Source organism: Hemitrygon akajei, chromosome 14 (genome assembly GCF_048418815.1).
Source record: "Hemitrygon akajei chromosome 14, sHemAka1.3, whole genome shotgun sequence".
Taxonomy (NCBI): domain Eukaryota; kingdom Metazoa; phylum Chordata; class Chondrichthyes; order Myliobatiformes; family Dasyatidae; genus Hemitrygon; species Hemitrygon akajei.
This window is the reverse complement of record NC_133137.1, coordinates 30,133,201-30,156,706: the sequence shown is the minus strand read 5'-3', so window position 1 is coordinate 30,156,706 and position 23,506 is coordinate 30,133,201. Positions and strand designations below refer to the sequence as shown.

The 23,506-nt window shown below is 40.0% G+C and overlaps 1 protein-coding gene across 5 annotated transcripts in view; it reads left to right on the top strand.

The window, feature by feature from the left end:
• The window catches only part of ttc28 (tetratricopeptide repeat domain 28), an 891,459-nt gene that overhangs the window by 305,770 nt on the left and 562,183 nt on the right, over positions 1-23,506 (top strand). The gene's annotated exons all lie outside the window — the stretch shown is intronic.

Here is a 23,506-nt window from a genome sequence, read left to right as displayed (position 1 = left end):
GATCTTGGTATCCCTCGTATCCTGTGGTACAGCTCCTTCCAGCCAGATCTGACAGAGGACTCCACGCAGCAAGTGCAGTAGAGTAGTCATGCAGTGTTTGATCAGATCTGGGGAATCCCATTGTTGCCTGGTGACTTCCCTGAGGCCAAGCTGCCGATTGCCTTGCTGAACGTCTCCAGGGTTGGCTGTGCATCCAGTGCTTCCATTGTCAGCAGGCGCTCAATAGCTGGAGCTGGATGAGTGATAAACAAGCTATATTTGTCTTTCCTGCATGTGAGAAGAGGAAAAATCCTTGGACAAGTATCTGTACTCAAAAACTTGCTTCAAACTTTACTTCCCATGAAAGATTGCTTGTCTCTAATGAGATGGAAGTAGAAATAATCAGTTAAGTAGGAATAATTAGTCCTGATGCAGAGTTTTAACTAGAAATGCCGATAATGCCTTTCCTTACAGATGCTGTTGAACTGACTTAAGATTCTGGCACCTGCAGTCTCTTGTATCAACAATTAATGTCATTGTGATGATTTTATATTAAATGTTTTTTGGGTTTCCTTTGAAGTTGAAAAGTATGGTGTAACTAAGTCCCTTTTACAACACTGACATCAAGGAGACCTGTATACATTACTGTTGAATAAACAAAAGGCAGTGAAGGTGTTCAAAGTAGATCTTATAGTTCTTAAGAGTAGGAGCAATATTTCTCAACTCTGTATGCTAGGGGCTAAAAGGGTAAATGCAACTCTCAAAATGGTTGGAAGACTGTTGTGACGTTTGTTGGATGGTAGTTCACAGTTGAAAACTTTGTACTTCAAAACAAACTGGTAACAATGAAAGGCATATGGATAAATGGATTACTGATATAGCAATGAGAATGTTTCAAAATCGTTTTAGCAAGAAAATCTCTTCAAATCCTAAACTGTTGATGACTTATCTGTGATATCAGAAATGATAAACTTGGTAACAGAAGTTTTAGTGAAGTTACTGCTTAAGGAACTCGATCTCTGATTTTAAACATCAGCCAGGAAGAAACTGAACTAAAAATGTAGCATTTATTAACATAGGCTTGTCTGGATAAAACATCTAGTGCGTATTGATATTGTAGAAAATCAATTTACACTTCTTAATCTGCAGTGGTGCAGAAGACTGTTTTGTAGTTTGCAATCAGGCAGCAGTGAAGGTTAGTAATTATGTTTTTCAGCGTTGTCAGCGAATATACTGCATGTTTAAAAACATATGAATGCTTACTTGAAATTTGACTTTTAAAAATCAGAATATAATTAAAGAGCATTGATGAGGAGGTGACTATTTTCATACGGATTAAATGTTGTTAGCCATGTCATAGCTGCATTGGTTCAGATTTATTTATATATCACACATACATCGAAACATACAGTAAAATGTGTCATTTGCATTAACAGCCAACATAACAAAAGGATGTGCTGGGGGCAGCCTGCAAGTGTCAGCTCCAACGTTACAAGCATGTCATGATCATAGAACTACACAAGCAGTCACAATGACTGAACAAAAGCAACAAAACAAACTTCTTTTCACACACACACACACACACACACAAACTCTCTCTCTCTCTCTCTCCCTCTCTCTCTCTCTCTCTCTCTCTCTCTCTCTCACACACACACACTCACTCACTCACTCACACTCACTCACCTAACCCCCAGGACAGACCGTCTGCAGTGGGATCAGAAACATTGTGCCTTCGACATCTCCAGTGACTATAGGTAGGCAACCTCTGCATCATGACTGTTCATGTGACAGAAATTTGCCTGTACAGAATTCACAGATCACAAAATCACAGTCCAGAGGTTTGAGATATGGATTAAAATATGCCATCATGGAATTTATTTGGGGAAAATACAAACAAACACAAAATTTACTTTTTTTCACTCTCATTTCTTGATGCCTGCATAGATGACATATAGTAGTTTCACATTATACAACAACAATGCAAAATGGACCATTTAATTGGAATGTAACACTACTACCTCCATAACATGGGGGTGGAATGTATCCGGAAGGCCACTGTTGTGCTGTGATTGGGGAGCCACTGTAGTGTAGTGGTTTGCGCAACGCTTATATAGCTTGAGGCGTTGGAGTTTGGAGTTTAATTCCGATGCTGTCTGTAAGAAGCTTGTACCTCCTTCGCATGAGCATGGGGTTTTCCTCTGGTTTTCTCCCACATCCCGAAGACGTAACGGTTAGTAGGTTAACTGGTCACTGTAAATGGTTCTATGATTAGGCTAGGATTAAATAGGTGGGTTACTGGGAGAGCCTGTTCCACACAGTATCTCTGAATAAATCTGCATCAAAGTGTATAGTCAATTCCTGCAACCCCACCCCTCCATTTTGCCTTCTACAGAATCATTGAGATCTTGATCTAGTTATTTCAGTGTCTGCTCGTGGGATTATTTTGCCTTTTTAAAAATTGGAAATAAAGGCAGGTGTCCTTATTATGTGTTTCTGTTTGTCCATCTGAATCCTGAAATGATCAAATCTGAGAAAGTCAATCAGTATCTTTTACTGATGTGAGAGTTTTACCCATTCCAAGCTTCTGCAACAAGTCACACAGTTTAGTTTACTTTTAAGCAGACAAGTAAAGAGGGTTGCTTCTTGATTTTCTTTTACAAACTTTGTAAATCCTCCATCCTCCAGCACCACCCTTTACAACCACCACCAAAGTTGCTTACAAAGACATTACAAAGTCTGGAGGGTGTTGCCAGGACTGGAGGGACTGAGTTATAGATAGGTGTTGAGCAGGTTGGGATTATTTTTTTTGAAGTGTAGAAGAGTGAGCCGTGATCTTATCGTTCATTTGTTATGTGCCATGTCGTATGATGTGGGCGATGGTGGTCTTTCCGTGACCATGATTGTTCTTGGCAAACCTTCCTACAGAAGTGGTTTGCCATTGCCTTCTTCTGGGCGGTGTCTTTACAAGATGGGTGACCCCAGCCATTATCAATACTCTTCAGAGATTGTCTGCCTGGCGTCAGTGGTCGCATAACCAGAACTTGTGATATGCACCAGCTGCTCATACGACCATCCACCACCTGCTCCCATGGCTTCACGGGACCCTGATCAGGGAATGGGCGGTTGTGTTCGGGGTGGCGCTAAGCAGGTGCAACACCTTGCCCAAAGGTGACCTGCAGACTAGTGGAGGGAAGAAGCACCTTACACCTCCTTTAGTAGAGACATATCTTCGCATCGCCATCTCTTATAGAGACACATAAAATCATGAGGGGCTTGGAAGAGGACATTGCACACAGTCATGTCCCCAGGGTTGGGGAATTGATTACCAACATTTAAGGTGAGGGGGAGAGATTCGGTAGGAATCTGAGATGCTTCTTTTTCACCCAGAGGGTAGTCAGTATATGGAATGAGCGGCCAGAGGAAGTGGTTGAGAACATTAACACCATTTCAGAGGATACTTGGGCAGGTACATGGGTAGGATAGGTTTAGAACAGGGGTTTCCAACCTGTGGTCCATGGACTCCTTGCTTCATGGTATTAGTCCATGCCGTAAAGAGAGTTGGGAACCCCTGGTTTAGAGTATAATAGGGGAAAGAAGTAGTTGATGAAATTAAGAAATTTAGACTCTGTTCTTGAATCAGAATATCATAAGTTTGAGGTGAGCCTTCTTATGAGTCAGTTACAATAGCCATATGATACAAATAAAGACGCCTGAACCACAAGATTTCCAGACAACTAATCTGTATAAAGATTGGATCCATTACAAGGATAGAGTTCATGTTCTAAATTGAGCTGGGCAAGTCAGAGAAACCACAGTAGGTTTAAAGTGAAGATGCTGACAAATTGTCGAGTGTAAATGGGAATCTTGATTGGCATGTGCAAGATGGGCCAAAGGGTCTGTCACATTCTTTGAAGTGCCTTGAGTTGTTACTTAGTTGTGCCACGTCTTCAGCATTACAGGATTAATGGATTACTTTGTTGGAGCATTTATCGCTGTGCTCAGGGTATATTATTAGCAATTTTGGTCAACGAGATCACTAATGATGTGGGGCATCTATAAGACATCGTGCTGATAGATAAGTGCTAACTTACTTATTGTTTGACATGACAAATCCAGCCTCGGTCAATGAAAAATCAATTCCACATGTAAATGTCGGCAGTTCCAGAGGTATTCACCTCACGGCATCAGATTTAAATGAGCAACATGAAAGGTCCTTTCGGCTTCTGTCTTCGCATCAGGAAGGAGCCTTGTGTTTGCAGAGAATGCGAAAGAAAGTGACTGATGGTATTGCAATGTCTACAACACTCAGAAATGTTACTGGAGCCAAAAGTGTTGCTGTGAGCATCAACCTACTGAACAACAACTCTGTCTCATGTTTATGCTCTTAAGTCTCCCAAGAGTTTTATTATTGTGATTTATTTGTGACATCTCTGTCTTGAAAGTACTGCCATATCAATAAATGCCTTAATTAAAAAAGGCAAGTATTTCATCCCCTGTTCAGTGTTCAGCTGCTGAAGTGTTTATTATTGGAAGACGTAGAACCCTGACATCAATGCATTAGGCACTGTTGCCTCCGAGCTGCTCGGCCACGCAGTAACTGAAACGCTCCTGCGCACATAGCCTTTGTTGCCATGCAGCCAGAATTTTATATAATGTTAATATTGTTTTGAAATTATGTTAATACAATTTTGAAATACCCTGCGATCAATTATGTGTGAATGAATATAATCCATAAATTTTCTTAATAATGAATGTACCAAATCCTTGAAACATTTTTGAGCTTCAGCGTATTTACCATTGTCAGTGTTTCAAGTTGCAAAATTGTTACTAATTGTAACAATAAACACAGAATGGAAGTTGGCAGCTCATTGTTAATAAACCGCCAGCCCGCTGAACGTAATGTGAAAGATTTTCTTTGTTGTACTGTTTGATTATACCCTGTGATTAATAAATGAAGTCAAAAGTATGTGATTTTTCTATTTTGATTCTAAATATTCATAGTATGCATATTACAGAAAAAAGCATTTAAAGTACTGGGCAGTTTACAGGCCAGGTAAAAATATTCTGCTCAGAGCAGTTGTAGAAAAAAGTTAGAGGGAACATTTGTGTTAGAGCAGCAATGCAAATAATTGAATGAAATAAATTCATCTTTATTTACTTTTTTAATCTTTTCCAATTTTTTTAGAGAACCTAATTGCTCTTCTTTACTGCAATTTGCTTAAAAGCTTGATTCAAATGGGCTCGAACTTAAAAAATTGGGTAATCCACAAAGAAAGCAAAGTTTGTGTTAGGAGCTCAGATTGATAAATAGAATTGATCAGATAGAAAAATACAAAATGTTTTTCAATTTAAGCTGGAGCATTGAATATGATAACTTAAATACACTAAGTTATGAAGGAGTTTGGATAGTAAAAAGTTTTTTAAAATAGTCAAATCAAAGTTATTGAATGATCTTCCATTAGTAATTAATGTTACAGGGTTATGAACTCTTAACTCCAGACTAATAGCTGCACATAAATTCTCAGTTTTGCAAAAGGGAAATAATGTTAGATTATGATGCTGCGTCTTTATGCTGCCTTGGAAAGGTTGGGCAATTTTTAATTGCTTTAATAGTTTATAAAAGAAACATATTTGCACACAGAAGGCATTGGGCCTGATCAAAATCAGGAGAGGGCTCCAGAATTTCTGCCCAGATTGAGCTATTTGATCAACCTGGAATATCATACAGCTGAATTAATAAGAAAATGTACCCAAAGACTTAGATTGCAGCATAGTATAAGGAAAGAAAGAATATAGTTGAAGGATAATGATTTATTTTTCTTTTGGATAATAAAATTTCTGTCGGGGTCAAGTTGAAAAATGCTTGGCCCTGCACAATATGGGGCTAAGTCCTAATTTTAATGTTTCACTGTGAAAAGCTGCAGACCACACCCATCATGTGGATGCTGCCAAATGGACATTAGTGGGAGTTCAAGTAGCTGCTATTTCTAGGGTTTCTTTATTTGTGGTGGAGCAGTGGTCTAGTTCTTGTGCTTTAAGTTGACTCAGCCTAATCATAAAATACTTGATCTTGGAAGTGGATAACAAAAAGAGTATTTTGTAATTTCAATAAACAATTTTTTTAAAACAGCTCTATTAATCTAGGAAGATTGAAATCTGTTGACAAGTGTGCCAGATTTTGGACATTTGACCTGTAGGTTTGGATTCAACACTAAGTCAGGGATTCCCAACCTGATCTGTGGACCCCTTAGTTAATGGTAAGGGTCCATGGCATAAAAACGGGTTGGAACCCTGCACTAAGTGATGGTATTTGATCCCAAGTTCCAAGAATGCTATTCTTAAAGATCTGACAATCTCTGTGGTATGATTTATACCTTTCTCTGTAATCAAATGTAGGGTTTGCTGGCAGCTGCCATCATCAAGGCTGGCCGAAGTCCTCAATTCAAAGAGGACCTCAGGAACCAGCATTAATCTGGTTGAGAAGATTTCAATAGCAGTCTTGACTCCGAACTACCACGAGCACAAATAAATGTGTTTTTTTTATATAAAGATTTGGGTAGACGGCACTTGGGAGCGATGTTTGTAGCTTAGGGCTACCCATTATAGAACGAAGATTAAATCTATGAGGTATATTCAGCACAGATTAACCAGAATGACCCCAGGGATGGGAAGCTGTAGTTAATAAAAGACTTAAGGTACCATATCCACTTGAGCGGAGAGTACTAAGATGAGATTTAATGGATAGTGGACTGATTTTGAAAGATTTAAGTAGGGGTTAAGATACTATTTCCCCTGCGCAGAAAATAACAAATGGTCATAATTTTTAAATTCACTGTAAGTGAATGTAGAGAGAGGTTCAAAGAAATGTTAGAATTCATAAATCTGTTCAATTTACCAGACATAATTTCTTAATAAAAATCTCTTGGATCCCAATAGTCTTCTCATTGCCTTGCTACATAGAGGAAGGCTGTTCGATTCATTGAGTTTATGCTGGTTCGCACTGCATTATCATTTTTCCCACAGTCTGTTCGGTCTCACATGCCCATCAACTCCCCCTCAATTATCCTGCCATTTACTTACACTAGGGTGAATATACAGAGACTAATTGACTTGTCGGCACACCTTTGGGCGCTGAGCAGAAGCTGAATAACCCTTGCATAATTCCTCATGGATCACACTGGAGATTAGGATTAAATCTGGGTTGCTGGCGCGATACCACTCTTGCAGCTAAGAAACCTTTTTGTTTGGATGACTAAAATCTACATATCAGAGTAAACGCATCTATGTCACTCTTGGAAATCTGATTAACCATCCACTGTTAGCAGAATGATGGAAGGAGGCATTCACTTTACTGATTTTGCATCTCTTTTTCACATGTATTGGACTTAATGATTGATTGATTGAGGCCTTCGTTGGTCTGGGTCAACCATGAGTACTGCATTCTTGCTGTCTACATACACAAACCTGGGTAATATGATATGGAGATCAAGCTCCCCTTCTCCACACATCTGATGAACCCAAAGGAACAGCAGAATTTGGTACCGGCAGCGTCGCAGGAGTTGCTAGTCAGCGTTGAACTCAACGTAGGACTACCTTAGGGACTCCAGCTCCAGATTTTTCCTTCGGGATTTGCTCCCGAAGCCTTCCCTGTGTGTGGGTTTATCTGCAAGGCAGTAGATGGTTAAGATAAGAGTTTTCCTTCTCCTAGATGAGCTGCCAATCACAGCTGACGAGTCCCATCTGCCTGAAATGACTGGTTTTGAGGCACCAGTAGCCCACCTTTGCCTCTTTTCCTGTCAGTAGAAACAGTTGTCAGAGCCAATTTGAGGTGCATGCTATTGGGAACATTTAATAGGTAGTGGGAGGTTGTCCCCATTACCACTCCCAGCTATAACAACCTTAAGAAACCTTAATAATGTAATGACATTCTCTTGATTAACCAAGTGGAGGTGTTTATTCATCAGCCTCATATCCACTCCAATTATTGATAACTTGATCCTTAAATAGTTGAAAAGGGTTGATGTAGTTTTTGTCACTCCTGCTTTCATATGGGTTGTGTGATTGTGGAAGCTCTGAATCTAACGTGAGTGCCGTTCCTTTCTACATCTATTGGGAGTTGTATTTGAATCTTACTGGGAAAGATTCTTCCATGACAACATGCTGTTTCTCCTTTGCTTCCCTTTTGGCTTTGAGGGCAACATTGAAGAAAATCCTTCATCTCTGGCAGCGGTCAGGGCTTCTGTCATCATGTCAGTAGCTTCCACTCAGTTGTCACCACTGTCAGTCAAGAAAGTCTGGAATGGGACCTCAGGAATACTGTCACACTCAGATGTAGAAGGGTTCTTCATTGCCATTTCTATAACAATTTTGTTTTACCAGTTAGGCTTGTTACTCCTGAGCTGAACCTTCGAACCTGGAGGACGGGTGAGCCATTCTTAGCCTGGCCTCTACCCTTTGACCTATTTGGCATGGGTGAATCTACCAAGAGCCAAAGCTTAAATCCCTGACTCCAGCCAACATAGATCTCTGGGTCACTGAGGAATGTAAGCCTTCAAACCCAATGACAAAGTTGTAGTCCTCTTGGAGCTTTCTTCCTTGTATTGTGCTGTCGCTATCCTGGCTATTTTGAACAAATGATTGCCTGAATCTGGAAAAGAACCTTAAATGTTTTAGTTGAATGTCTAACACCTCCTGTATTGTAGCTGGAGGCCTCTAATTTGGTTGGGCTTTATTACTGTTGTCACTTGTGTTTTTAAATTAAGGTTTTCACAGAGACCAGACCTTTTTCAAATGGCATTTCTAAATATTTGATTCATATTGATTTACTGTGGGCTGCAAAGAAACTGTTTGTTAATGGAGTGTAACAATGCCATTACTTTCTCCATATTCCAATACAAGAGCAGTCCCCAGAGGCACACCCTTTCCTGCAAAACACCAAACATGCCAGGAAGTGATGATGAAAAATATTGTGTTGGTTTTTGTGGAATGAAGTTTGGAAGCCTGATTAAGTGGGAAAACTGCTAATAAAGCTTTTGTTTCCATATTTACCTTCACAAAGTGAAGACTTTAGTTCAACCCCTCATTTCATGATTCTTGCTTCTTCCATCTGAGGCAGTCACAAAGGCTCTAGTGATTAAGATTATTAGCGTGTCAGTCTGGTTTCAATAATATTTGACAGAATTACATAAATAACAAGGTGCTGGTCATATTTTCTTGAATTACACATGCCATTGAAATAGAATGAGTTTTCACAGCCGTTCTACCCATTTTCAATTCACTTTGAACTAATTTCAGTAACTTTTGACGCAATGTTTTGACAGTTAGCTGAACGACGCTCAATCGGCGAATTTGAAGCTTCATATTCCAGGATGTAAAGTAGAGCACCACGGATCAGTAGCACTACAGCATGAAGCACAAGTCATATCAGCTTTAGTTTTGTTTTGAAAGAAGTGACTTCATCATGGCGTGGCAGAAATTTTGTACAGTAAATATCCGATGGGCCAAGCAATTCTATGTATTTGTTTCTGGAAAACAAAAGTCATAGCTTGTGAGAGTATTTTATATTCCAGATCTTCAGTGCATCTTGATGAAGACAATTAAGTGGTTAACTCATGTCCTTGGCATTCAGAATCAGAATCAGATTTAATGTCACTGGCATATGTCATGAATTTTTTTGTTATGTGGCAGCAGTACATTGCAATTCATAATAAAAACTGAATTGCAGTAAGAAGTATATTTAAAGGCAACACGAGTGAATCTGCAGATGCTGGAAATAAATAACACAAAATGCTGGCCTGCTGAGTTCTGCCAGCATTTTGTGTTTTTAAGAAGTATATTATTTAGCTATTTCTTTCTAATCTTTCTATCTATATAATCTCTCTCTCTCTCTCTCGTTATATATATGTGTGTGTGTGTGTGTGTGTGAAGTTATTAGAGGAAAGAAGTAGCGAGGTAGTGTTGATGGGTTCAGTGTCCATTCAGAAATCCGATGGCAGAGGGGAAGAAGCTGTTCCTGAAACATTGAATGTGTGCCTTCAGGCTCTTGTACCTCCTCCCTGATGGTAGCAATGAGAAGAGGGCATATGCAGGGTTACTGGGGTCCTTAATGATGGATGCCGCCTTTTTGAGGCATCACTCCTCGAAGATGTACTGGACGAGGCCAGTATCCACGATGGAGCTGACTTGAGTTTGCAACTGTTTGCAGCTTATTTATGTGGTAGATTTGGTAGTACAAATGTGGTTTTCATATTGTCACTATCCACGGTGTGCAGTGAAAGGCAGATCCAAGATTTAAATGACTAAATAAATCAGGATGCTCTTAAGTTCAAAGTTCAAAGTAAATTTTATAATCTAAATATGTATATGTGGCCATATACAACCCTGAGATTCTTGTGGGCACATTTAACAAATCTGTAGAATAATAACTGTAACAGAATAAATGAAAGACCACCCAACTAGGGCATTCAACCAGAGTACAGAAGAGAACAAACTCGTCTTCTGCAAAAAGAAAAAAAAACCCAAAATAAATAAATAAGCAATAAGTATTGAGAACATGAGAGTCCTTGAAAGGTTGTGGGAACATTTCAATGATGGGGCAAGAAAGTCATCCCCTTATGGGATGTTGCATGGTTTCTTTAAATTAAAAAAAAAGTTCTTCAAAGGAAGCAAAAATTGAAGTACGTAACATATCATGCAAACTTGAGACCCTGAAAAAGAAAAAAGGTAATGAATTGAATCTTAATTCTGAGCTGTTAATGAGGCAGAATACTCTGTAAAATGATCTGTCTGCAGTTTAGGAGGAAACCCTGCGATGACCATCATAACCTCGATGAAGTAGATTGAGTTTAGTGTGCAGATTTTCCACCAAGAAGAAACTACTCTGCTGGCTGCATTTGAGAAAGCCAAATAATAACAGACAGAAGAGCGTCGTGCCTTGGATGCGGTACACACACCAAAGCTGCAAGGCTTGTAATAAATTAAATAAACTGGCTAGGATTTGCGTTCTTTTAGTAATTACACAACGACAATAACAACAAATTCCTTATTATTTTAAGATTTTTGATGACATGGTTATACAGACAGCTGGATTTGGTTTGCTGATGGAACTTTGCAGACTTTTACTATGTAATCAGGAACATAATTTGGAATTTATCCAGTGCTAGATCATGATGTAATTGATTTTTGTGCCACCTATTGTAATTGTAATTCTAAATACAATGCTAATGCAAATGCAGTCAGCAGAGTAGTTTTATCTCAGTGGAAAATTTGCATTAATTCTATTGTGTTACTTTGTATTTATTGTATACAAAATTATGAGGGGTATAGATATGGTAAATGCAAGCAGGCTTTTCCCTTTGAGGTAGCGTGGGACTACAACTAGAGGTCATGGGCTAAGGGTGAAAGGTGAAACATTTAAGGGGAACATGAGGAGAAACTTCTTCATTCAGAGGGTTGTCAGAGCGTGGAACGAGGTGCCGGCACAAGTGGTGCATGTGAGCTCAATTTCAAAGTTTAAGAGAAGTTTGGATAGCTACATGGATGGTAGGGGTATGGAGAGCTATGGTCCTGGTGCAGTTCAGTGGGAGTAGGTAATTTAATTGGTTTGCCATGGACTAGATGGGCTGAATGGCCTGTTTCTGCTGTTCTTTTCTATGCGTCTACTGTGAATGCCCACAAACAAATAAATCTCAGGGTAGTATTTGGTGACATGTGTACTTTGGTAATAGATTTACTTTGAACTTTGACTTGTATTTCCCTGGGCCAGATCGCAGCTTAATTTACCAAAGTTGTTTATTCCTCCTCTAGTTCAGTACAGCTGTCAGTGGGAATAATATTACTGGCAACAAAAGTCATTTGTATATAATATTTGAAATACTTATATTTTAAGTATTCAGCAGGCTTAGACTGGAGTGGACTCGAGCAATGCATGGGGACAAATCCTTTCTACCCATCTTCATTCCCATTAGTTGCACATATCACATCTATTGCTCTATTTACCCTCTTATATCAGTAGTATCAAATTTTTATTTTCTAAGCTACAGAAATCTTCTCTGAGAAGAATCTGTCCTTCTCTAAGATACAGTGCAGTTCATGGGAAGAACATAGAAACTCATTACAGGCAGCACTGGAATTTAACTTAGAACTCGGGAATGCCCCAAGCTGTAATTGTGCCCTGTTACTGTTGCTGAAGCTTGACTGTTTTGGAAGAATCTTCTGCTGGGAACCTGTCTTGAGCTGAATTTACAGAATACACCCTAACACACGGCTTATTGACATTCAGATTCAGTAAGACTTAAAATGTGAAAAAAGTTAAAATAACATGAAAAGTATGTTAAATTCTTTACATTTTAAAAACTTTAAAACGCATCACTAAAATTTAAATTTAAGTGTTTAAAAATTACTGAAACGCATATCGCAAACACAACTACTTTCTTTACCCGGGTGTTGATGTGTCCTTTTCATTTGAATAGAGATTCCTAGTGCCAAGTTTAACCCAGATAAGGATCTGATGTCCCAGCCTGACAAGCAGATGGTTGGCAGAAGAATCTGCCTGGCCGTACTCAGTCAGGAGTGGTCTACTCAATATCAGAGCAGAGTTCTACTCTGGACACATACGTACTTGTATGTGGATGCTGCTTGCATGATCGCTTGGAACTGCTTGCTTGATGCTGGCGACCAAGATGGGGGAAGTATTAAACTGGTTTGTTACTTCAGAGGTCAGTTGGTATTGCTGAGGAAATTTTATTTATTATTGAGATACAGCACGGAATAGGCCCTTCAGCCCTTTGAGCGCAACCCTCCCCCCAGCAATCTCCTGTTTCAATCCGAGCCTAATTACGGGATAATTAACAATGACTAATTAACCTACCTACCGGTACGTCTTTGGGCTGTGGAAGGAAACCGGAATGCCCGAAGGAAACCCACCCGGTCACGGAGAGAATGTACAAATTCCTAACAGGCAGCAGTGGGAATTGAACCTGGGTTGCCTGTACTGTAAAGCGTTGTGCTAACCACTACGCTATGGTGCTGCCCCAAATATGCCCAGTTTGGCAAAGGCAAAGTTTCAAGCTTTGCCCTTGTTTTTTTTGCCTGGTGGTAAAACTGCCGGGAAGTCATTTAGCAAGGTTATGTATTTAAAAATAATGGCTCAGGTATGATTTGCTTCATTGGTTTTGAATTTTGCAACCACTCAAAGCTTTTCTTCAATATGTTTCCTGAACTTCACAAGTTACTCTTGTTGTGGACTGTGATGTGCAAGATCGCTCAGCAGCTGCTGCTGTGGATCATTTTATGGACACTTTGTATTTAATTTGTTATGGTTTTGTGATTTTAAGCCTTTCAGGATTTTTCTCTGCAGCTAATTACATGGTGGTTTAGGGACTGAATTCTTGATGGATGGAGAGGAGAGGGCTGCAGGCTCAGTGTGGCCATCAGCCATCTGGACGGCTGTAATATGCTGCAGAGGAATCTTAGGAGAATGCCTGCTGGGTCACTGCAGTGAAGCTCAGTAAAATGGCACTTTGGTTCCGTTCGGCAGCTAACTTGGTGTGCATCTTACTGCTGCTATTTCTAAACTTGTTTTTTTTATGAGTAGATGAACAGCGTAAGAGATTAGGTCCGTTTGTGAGTGACGCTGTTTGCACAATTCACACACAAAAATTAATTTTATCCATGGCGGAATCACATGAGCAATCACTTCCATTTGAAATTGTACCTGTTCATTCGGGACTTCTATGGGATTCTCAGATAGGCACGTAGATGGAAGAAAAATGGAGGGCTAAGTGGAAGGGAAGGGTTAGATTGATCTTGGGATAGGTTAAAAGGTTGGCACAGCATTATGGACTGAAGGGACTGTATTGTACTGTTCAATGGGGAATTAGCCCTGATGATTCTATTTGCAATCCACCTTAAATGTGGCTGATGTCAGCATCCAGTGACATTGTGTCATCCATTTTCCCCTATTGTCAGAATAAAATGAAGCTCCTGAGTGCAACCTACACATTGTCAGGACATTTATGACCATTTTGCAATGAGATTGATAGCAAGTAATTCATTGGGAAGAGTTTCACACTTACATCAATGCTGTGCACACAATATCTGCCAGCCTGAGATTTCAGACATTAGGATGGTGGAATCTGCCTTCAATGTTTCCGGACTTCCATTCAAATCAGGTGTGAGTTATTGACAGCCTATTGTTCAGCATAGACATTGTAGAGGGAATGATTGGAGTACATCATATCAGGAAGGGAGCCGAGGCACAGAGGAGGTTCCTGTGTTGTCTGTAATTCCTCATTTTCCCTCACATTCAAGGCATCTTTTTCAGTAGCAGCTCTGTGGAACACAATTTAAATCTGGTTTTGTTGATATCTGCCAGTTTATAACTTCATGCACTCTGTACCCAATCAAAACATAAAACTTCCAGCAATAAGTAGGAGGCCACACTTGGAGCACTGGATACAGTAGATAACCCCAACAGACTCTGGCAATTGACACCCCCCTTCATTATTTCCCATTCTTGTTTCCTTCTCACACTTTCACTTCTTATCTGCCCATCATCTCCCTCTGGTGCTCCTCCTCCTTCCCTTTCTTCCATGGTCTTCCACCCTCTCCTATCAGATTCCCCCTTCTCCAGCCCTTTGTCTCTTTCACCAATCACCTGGTCTGAGTTTAGTTTCACCAACGTGAGCGTTGAATAAAGCAGACCCGATTGGAAGTGCAGGTGAATCTCTGCCTGACTTAGACAAGAAGTTACCCCACATTCTTGGCATATCCCAAAGCACACTTTCATCTGTCCACCTTGTTTCCTTCTTTTTTCAGCTATCCAGTACCTCCTCCCCCACTCAGTTTCATCTGCTCATTATCTCCTTGCTCTTCCTTATCTCTATCTGTGCTCATCTGCAGGCATCTATCCCAACTCCCTGCACCGCTACATATTAGCAATAGTTCCTTTTCCCTCTCAAAGAAGGATCTCGGCCCAAAAAATCAACTGTCCATTTCCCTCCATAGATGCTGCCAGACCTGCTGAGGTCGTCCAGCATGTTGTGATGTGTTGCTCCAGACCTCCAGCATATGCAGAATCCATTGTGTCTCCACCTTGATCTGAAACATCAACTTAACTTTTTGTCTCCATGGATGCTGACTGAGTGGCTGAGTTCTTCCAGTGTCCTGTTGTTTTATGTGAACGTGGGAGCATAGTTTGTTGCTCAGTGTGACTGATTTTTGAAGTATATAAACTCTTGTTCTCTCCACTATATTTGTCAGTTCCTTTTCTCCCCCTTCCTTTGAAGATTTTCCGATGTTGTCAGACACTGTTAACTGTGCTGCTGTACCTTGCCAAACAGCTTTTCTGTATGTGATCTGAGAGATGGTGAACTCTTCACAGGAAGGGGCACTGCAGCTGCACAGAAGAAGAGTTGAGGCCTGAGGCAGATCAGCCAGGACAAATTATTTTACTGCAAATACTTCAAACAGTTGGAAGTTGTTCATTATTTAATGCTTATCACCTGGCTGGCAAGCTTCGTTTAAACAATGTGCTGCAAAATCCATATTACTCACAGTTCCAGTACGAATAAACTAAGAATAGTAAAAGTGGCCAACTCCAACTACATCCATGGTTTTCTCTGTTTTCATTTAGTATTCTTCAGATAATTTCTTTATTTTGTTTTGAGATACAGTGTGTGCAGTAAGCACCATCTATTTAACACTAGTGCAATCACAGGACAATTTACAGTGACCATTTAATCTACTAACCGCTGCATGGTTGGAATGTGGGAGGAAACCCAAGCATTCATGGGGAGGATGTACAAACTTCTTTATTTTGCCATCTTCCCCCTTCCTTCTCAGTCCTGATGAAGGGTCTAGGCCCAAAACGTCGACTCTGTACTCTTTTCCACAGATGCTGCCTGACCTGCTGAGTCCCTCAAGCATTTTCTGTGTGTTGCTTTGGATTTCCAGCATCTCAGACATTCTTATGTTAGCAAAATATATTATATTTCTTGTAAAAGCAACCACAAATACAATAAAAATGGGGAATTTCCTTCTCCGGTTTTTAACTATTGGCTGAAGAAGCTTCACATTCACAAAGCCTTTCACTCCAGCGCTTTGTGTGTGTTCTTTACGGATAGTATTGGAATTGAACTCCGAACTCCTGACGTCCCGAGCTGTCATAGTGTTGTGCTAACTGTTCTGCTCCCCTGGCGGCCTTTTATATTTCTATGCACTCACCGTGTTCCTCATGCAGTGCTTTATCACGGGATGGACCTGATTTGGGGTGGCACGATAGCATAGTGGTTAGCACAATGCTTTACAATATCAGAGAACCAGGTTCAGTTCCCCAGTGGCTGCCTGTACATACTCCCCATGACCGCTTGGGTTTCCTCCCACAGTCCAAAGATGTACTGGTTCGTAGATTAATTGGGCTTTGTAAATTGTCCTGTGATTTGGCTAGGATTAATTTGGGGGGCTGCAGGGCGGTGTGGCTCAAAGGGCCACATTAAAAATTGTTAAAATAGCCAGTATTCATTGCTTATTCTTTCTTTATCAATATTTTTTATTAAGTTTCAAATTGATAAACATAACAATGATAATGATACATAGAGATTGGGATTACATTAATATCGGTTAACGTATACATAAACAGACTCCGAGTAACATGTGTAATCTAAGACTCCCAATCTCTTAGTAACTAAACATGAGAAAGATTCAAAGAAAGAAGATTTTTACAAGAAAAAAAATCCCTCTAAACTAGCAAAAAAAAGAATAAAAACAAAATAAAAGCTGGGCTGCCTTGTTTCATCGGTTAAAATCGTTATTTGTCATTAACTCCGCTCCTCTATACACAAACAAAAAGTTATTGAGAAGGTTTCGGAAAAGGTCAGCTTACATCATATGAAAATGTTGATTAAATGGTCTCCAAGTTACTTCAAATTTAACCGAAGGGTGGATAGTGCCACTCCTAATTTTTATTCTAATCTCAAAAAAAGCTTATTCTAATCTAAAAAAAAGCAAACATATTGTCCACAAATGTGAGGGGGAAGGGACTTAGAGGAGATATGAAGAAGAACTGCTTTCATCCAGAGGGTGTTGAAATCTGGGACACACTGCTTGAGTTGGTGGTGGAAGCACAGGCACGATGAACCGAATGGCTGGTTTCTGTGCTGTGAGACTGTATGATTGAAGTAGAGCTATTAACAATGATATGGGTTTCACGGCATGCAGTTTAAACAAAGCCTGACAGCTTGGCGATGACCATTAAGCAATGAGCAATTTTCAATCTGTTTAAAGCATTTGGAAGCAAACTAATTTGTTTGTACTCTACAAAATAATCTCATCCAATCACAGCAATACATGTTACATCACAGAATTAATCAAGGGATTAATCCAGATAAACAATATAGAAGTAATTGGCTTGGCTAGAAGGAGAAATACAGAGATTGTTTCATGGATTTGGTAAAATGTGACACAAAATAAATTATATTTTCATACCATGATGAGTGCATATTGTGAAATATTATGTATTTTCAAATGGATGGGTGGCCACTGATATAAAATGACAAAATGAGAGTTGCTTATAATTGAATTACACTAACTTAATTGCTGTTTTAAATTCCATGTTGGTATAAGCATAAAATGTGTCTGATGAATACGAGTTGGCAAGCTGGATACCTTCCAGCCTTTCTAGACCTTCCACAATCTTCTTGGTTAACCAGTAAGGGGAATTTTCACACTTACATTGGGGCTGTTCCCTCACTGCTAAAAGTAATCAACAGCCAGATTGCCTGTGATCTTCTGCCCCTTGCACACCGTGTAAGCTGTTAAATCTGTTATAGGGCAAATACTTTTCCTGTGCCCTGTGCAGGAAACATTTACATTCCTTGTCCTTTTAACCCAGGTGTTTTACAAATAAAACAGCTTAATTGGAGAAGCGTTGTACCATGGAAATATCTGCTCTAGGGATTGGTCTGAGGCTGTCAGAACTCATCAAAGACATGACCCTTTTCCAACTGATGGAAATGATCTTTTGAGCCATTATCCCAAAGGATGTACAAACCCCAATCCCTCCATAGTTAAATGCTAAAGATTGAAGTTCTTGCCTTGTCTCCTTTGAGACACCTAACGTCAAGTAAATGTCTATTAAAGATGATATTGATTTCCTTTCTTAGCTCAGATGTGGCTGTCAACATTCTGTAATTTTACGTAGTTTTTGGACATTTGTCTACTGAAGTATTGGTATTTGAAACACTAATATTTAAGTTCATGTATCAATTAGCCAGCAAGAGCTGATGGCAAAGTATGTAGTGAATTAATACACTATCTGCACCAAAACCTATTACAACTAGTTCCTTAGTGAATGGTTTTACGTGGTATCAGAAATGAATAAAAATCAAAATTGCTCCAACACTGGCTGCATAACTTCGAAGAATTTTGGTTAAATTCTCAAACACACTTCCTTTGAAAGTTGGGCTGATATGTTATAAATTTGAGATAACAGCTACAGTCATGTGGGCTTTTTTGCCACTGCTTGGTTAATTGTTGCTTTAATATTTAAAAATAAAAGAAAGTTCTGTTTAGGCTTTGATGCCATTACGCAGATTCAATTCTAATGGCTCTCAGCTGGCGTCTTCCCTGAATTGTGTTGGTTTTTTGAATTTGCTCACAATATCAAGACAAGGCATTGAGCGGAAAACTACTACCCTCAGGGAGAAGGCAAAATTGTCAAGTAAGTTGATCCAGCTGACTCAGCTACCCTATCTTTATATAGTTAGAATCACAAGGAGCAGAGTGACGGCACCTATGCAACAGTCCTTGGGAAGGATGGAGGGAGTGGGTGTTGGATCAAAACCAGAAGTTCTTGAAGTCCACCAGTTAAGGAGCATCCGTCAAAAGAGAAACCAATCTTTAAATCTGGCGAAAGGGCGGTGGACTTAAAATTTTCAAAGCAGAGCAGTGGGTGGGGGGGGGGGGGGGGGAGGCATAGGGTAAGTCCAGATGGAGACAGGTTTAAGTGTCATAGTCATATAGAAGGAAGGCAGGCCACTTTCCCCTCCCTGATGCTAGTTGTCCTTACCTATACCCTAAACCCCAAGTGATGGTCTTGCATTCTTGAGACCTCACTGCCTCTAAATGCAGTACTCATCCACAAAGCAGGGTAAGACTGTTACATTTAGTGTAACTGTTAACGTGACGCTGTTGCAGCTCATGGCGTTGGAGTTTGGAGTTTAATCCCTGCATCGTCTGTAAGGAATCTCTCTCTATATGTCCTCCTTGTGGAATGTATGAATTTTCTCCAGGTCCTGCAGTTTCCTCCCATTGTCCAAAGACGTAATGGTAGGTGAATTGGTGATTGTAAATCATCCTGTGATTAGGTTAGGATTAAATTGGGGTTTATGTCAAAGAGTTAGAAGGACCTATTCTGTGCTGTATCTCTAAAAAAACCTCATCAAATTCTATCATGTTGTGATTAATTTTTCCCTCGAGACTGCTTCACTCTGATATTACAAATGCATCCTTTCTTTTTCTTCTAGCCAGTGCCTCTTTACTCTCAAGTTGAGATGTTTTACTTCAATGAATTGCCGGAATGCATTCCCACAAACTTATCTTTCACGGCTGTGTGTGAATGTTTCAACATTGTTTTGAGTAAATTTTATTGTTTTGAACTCACACTTTTTAATTAGTATTCTGAGGATTCATTTTGGATCATTTGTGTTTGTCTCATGCGTTGAACGTTTGTAAGTTCTGCTTTGATGTGTTGCCCAGCTCTCCAGTGATATAGCTAAAGAGTAATTCAGATGCTTTTATCTTGAATGCTGCTCTCGTGCGATGGAGCACTAAGCAAATTGTCATGCTGTCAGGAATTTCTACAACATTATGTTGTAAAGTTGTTCTGGGGAAATGATAGTTTAATTCCCAAATTGCTAATGTTTGTCACTGAGCATTTGACCACATGTTGGAAACGAGGAAGACAAGTTCTGGGTTCAACGGCTCCAGTCAAAGGCTAGTCTGATATTGCAGGCAACAATAGTACAGATGATTGTAGTCGTGGGTAAAATGGGCTACATGTAAAATGCGTTGCTCTTTGCTCACTTTATTTTATCCATCTATCTATATCTCTATCGCTATCTATCTATCGTGCCTATAAAAAGTATTCACCCTCTCTGGAAGTTTTATTGTTTTATCACATTGAATTACAGCGGATTTAATTTGGCTTTTTTGACACTGATTAACAGAAAAGACTCTTTTGTGTCAAAGTAAAAACAAATTTCTACAAATTGGTCCAAAGTTTTTACATTTATTAGACACAAAATAATTGATTGCACAATTACTAATCCCCTTCAAGTTATTATTTAGTAGATGCACCTTTGGCAGCAATTACTGCCTTGAGTCTGTGTGGATAGGTCTCTATCAGCTTTGCACTGCAATTTTTCCCCATTCTTCTTTACAAGACTGCTCATGCTCTGTCAGATTGCACGGGGATTGTGAGTGAGCAACCCTTTTCAAGACCAGCCACGAGTTCTCAATTGGACTGAGGTCTGGACTTAATGTCATTCCAGGATATTAACTTTGTTGTTTTTAAGCCATTCCTGTGCAGCTTTAGCTTTATGCTTGGGGTCACTGTCTTGCTGGAAAACAAATCTTCTCTTGCAGACTGCATCAAGTTTTCCTCCAGGATTTCCCTGTATTCTGCTGCATTCATTTTACCGTCTACCTTCTCAAGCCTTCCAGGGCCTGCTGCAGTGAAGCGTCCCCACTGCATGATGCAGCCACCACCATCTTTCACCATAGAGATGGTGTGTTTTAGATGATGTGCAGTGTTACACCAAACATAGTGTTTACTCTGATGGCAAAAAAGCTCAATTTTGGTTTCATCAGACCGTAGAACCTCCTTCCAGCTGACTTAGCTAAGATTTCATGTGAGTGATTTTCAACAGTGGCTTCCCCTTCACCAGTCTCCCATAAAGCTGCAACTGGTAAAACACCTAAACAACAGTTGCTGTGTGTGCAGTCTCTCTCATCGCCGCCAATGAAGCTTGTAACTCCTCCAGAATTGTCATAGGTCCCTTGGTGGCCTCCCTCACTAGTCCCCTTCTTGCCTGGCCACTCAGTTTTTGAGGACGGCCTGCTGTAGGCAGATTTACAGCTGTGCCATATTCTTTCCATTTCTTGATGATTGACTTAACTGCACTCCAAGAGATATTCAGTAACTTAGAAATTTTCTTATATCCATCTCCTGACTTGTGTTTTTCAATAACCTTTTTGTGGAGTTGCTTGAAGTGCTCTTTTGTCTTCATGGTGTAGTTTTTGCCAGGATACTGACTCATCAGCAGTTGAACCTTTCAGGTACTGGTGTATTTTTACTACAATCAGTTGAAACATCTTGACTGCACACAGGTCGCCAAAAACAGATCTCCATTTAACTAACGCAACACACACAAAATGCTGGTGGAATGCTGCAGGCCAGGCAGCATCTATAGGAAGAAGCACTAACTGAAAGAAAAGGTAGTAAGAGATTCTCCATCTTACTCCATCTGGTGCTCCCCTCCCCCTTTCTTTCTCCCTAGGCCTCCCGTCCCATGATCCTTTCCCTTCTCCAGCTCTGTATCCCTTTTGCCAATCACCTTTCCAGCTCTTAGCTTCAGCCCTCCCCCTCCTGTCTTCTCCTATCATTTTGGATTTCCCCCTCCCCCCCACTTTAAAATCTCTTACTATCTTTTCTTTCAGTTAGTCCCGACGAAGGGTCTCGGCCCAAAACGTCGACTGTGCTTCTTCCTATAGATGCTGCCTGGCCTGTGACGTTCCACCAGCATTTTGTGTGTGTTGACAGTACAGGTGATCAGGGTTCAATTCCCGCCACTGTACGTTCTCCCTGTGGATTGGGTGGGTTTCCTCCGGGTGCTCCTGTTTCCTCCTGCAGTCGAAAGACGTACCAGACGGTTGGTAGGTTAGTCGGTCATTGTAAATTGTCTCGTGGTTAGGCTAGGATTAAATCAGGGAATGGCTGGTGGCAAGGCTTGACGGACTGGAAGGGCCTATTCCGCACTGTATCTCAATAAATAAATAAACAAACAGAAAACTAAAATAAAACCTTGCATCATTTGTAAGAAGTTTGTATGGCCTTTCCATTCCTCCAAAGATGTATGGGTTAGTACGTTAAGTGGTTACTGTAAATTGTCCTGTCATTAGGCTAGAATAGTTGGGTTGCTGGGCGGTGAGCTCATTGAATTGGAAGGGTCTGTTCTGTTTTGTATCTCAAAATAAATAAATATATAAATATATAAAATGTATCTCTATCCTTCGTCATCACTCGATCTAAAACTTTATGTCTCCGACCCAATGTCATTATCACAGTATCTTTATCAGAAGGACTGCGGAATTTCAAGAAGCTGGCACACTGCCACTTTCTCCAGGGCAACTGGTGAATTCTGGCATAGCCAATGATGCCCAAATTATGAAAAATAAAGAAAAAGTCAGAATTTCAGATTTGAGCCTTAAATGCAAAAATAGTGCGATTGAGTCATGTACAAAACCAAAAGGGTTAAAAAAAAATTACTTTTGTGCGTACTTGAGTTGCCTTCTAAGTTAATCTGGTTCTGAGTTGTTACTGCTTTGGGGCCAGGTTGGAAGTGTTCCCACTGCCTTTGAGGTCAGTTCAGCTGTACAGTACCTCCATTAAGTTCATTTGATGTACTGTAACCAGACCTGTTTTCCCTCAAAGTATGCCCGAGGGAAGGAGAAAGGAAATGACATAGTTTGGTAACGGATCCCAGACCTGTTACTGAATCAAAAAGTGCACTGGAGCGCTTTCTAACTGGGTCCAGTGGGAATACAGAATTCGCCGTTTACAAGTGAGCCAATTCCATTCGAGACCAGGTCTGCGGAGTCTGTGTGTACAAATCACTAAAATATGTACATTGCAGCAATTGTTAAATAAGTAAGCAAGCTTGTAAAGTAAAACATAACTGAAGTCTAACTACTATTTAAAAAAATTAAGATTGGAAGCCTGTGGTGTTCATTTCAATGGCTTCCCTGATGAAATGTCCTCACAAATGTCTTTTTCTAATCGATGCAACCAAGATATTTGTAGAATCATTCGTGGAAAGCTGTTCTGGAAAAGTATGTGCCATAGGGGTCAGGAAAGCCAACTACTTTAATCTTTACTCTAAATTCAGTGGATACATTTGGTAAAAACTGTTTAACCATATGTTGTAACTGTGAGCAAAATCACTGGAGAGACAATGAAGCTAGTGGATATAAACATTTATTCAGCACAATGAGCAGTTATTCAAGACACTGTGAAAGAAACGGCCTGCTCGACCCAATATTTCATGACATTTTATATGCTAAAGATCAAAGGTAACAGCAGGACAATTCTATAGTTACAATGTATCTACAATGCTTCCTTTGAATTACATATAGTTTTCAAACACCTTCTTTGCACCCACACTCCAGAATGAATGTTAATCCCCACTGACTCTAGGCTGCATTCATGGTCTGAGGTCCAATTGTTCTGAGCTGTGTTTTAAATTCAATC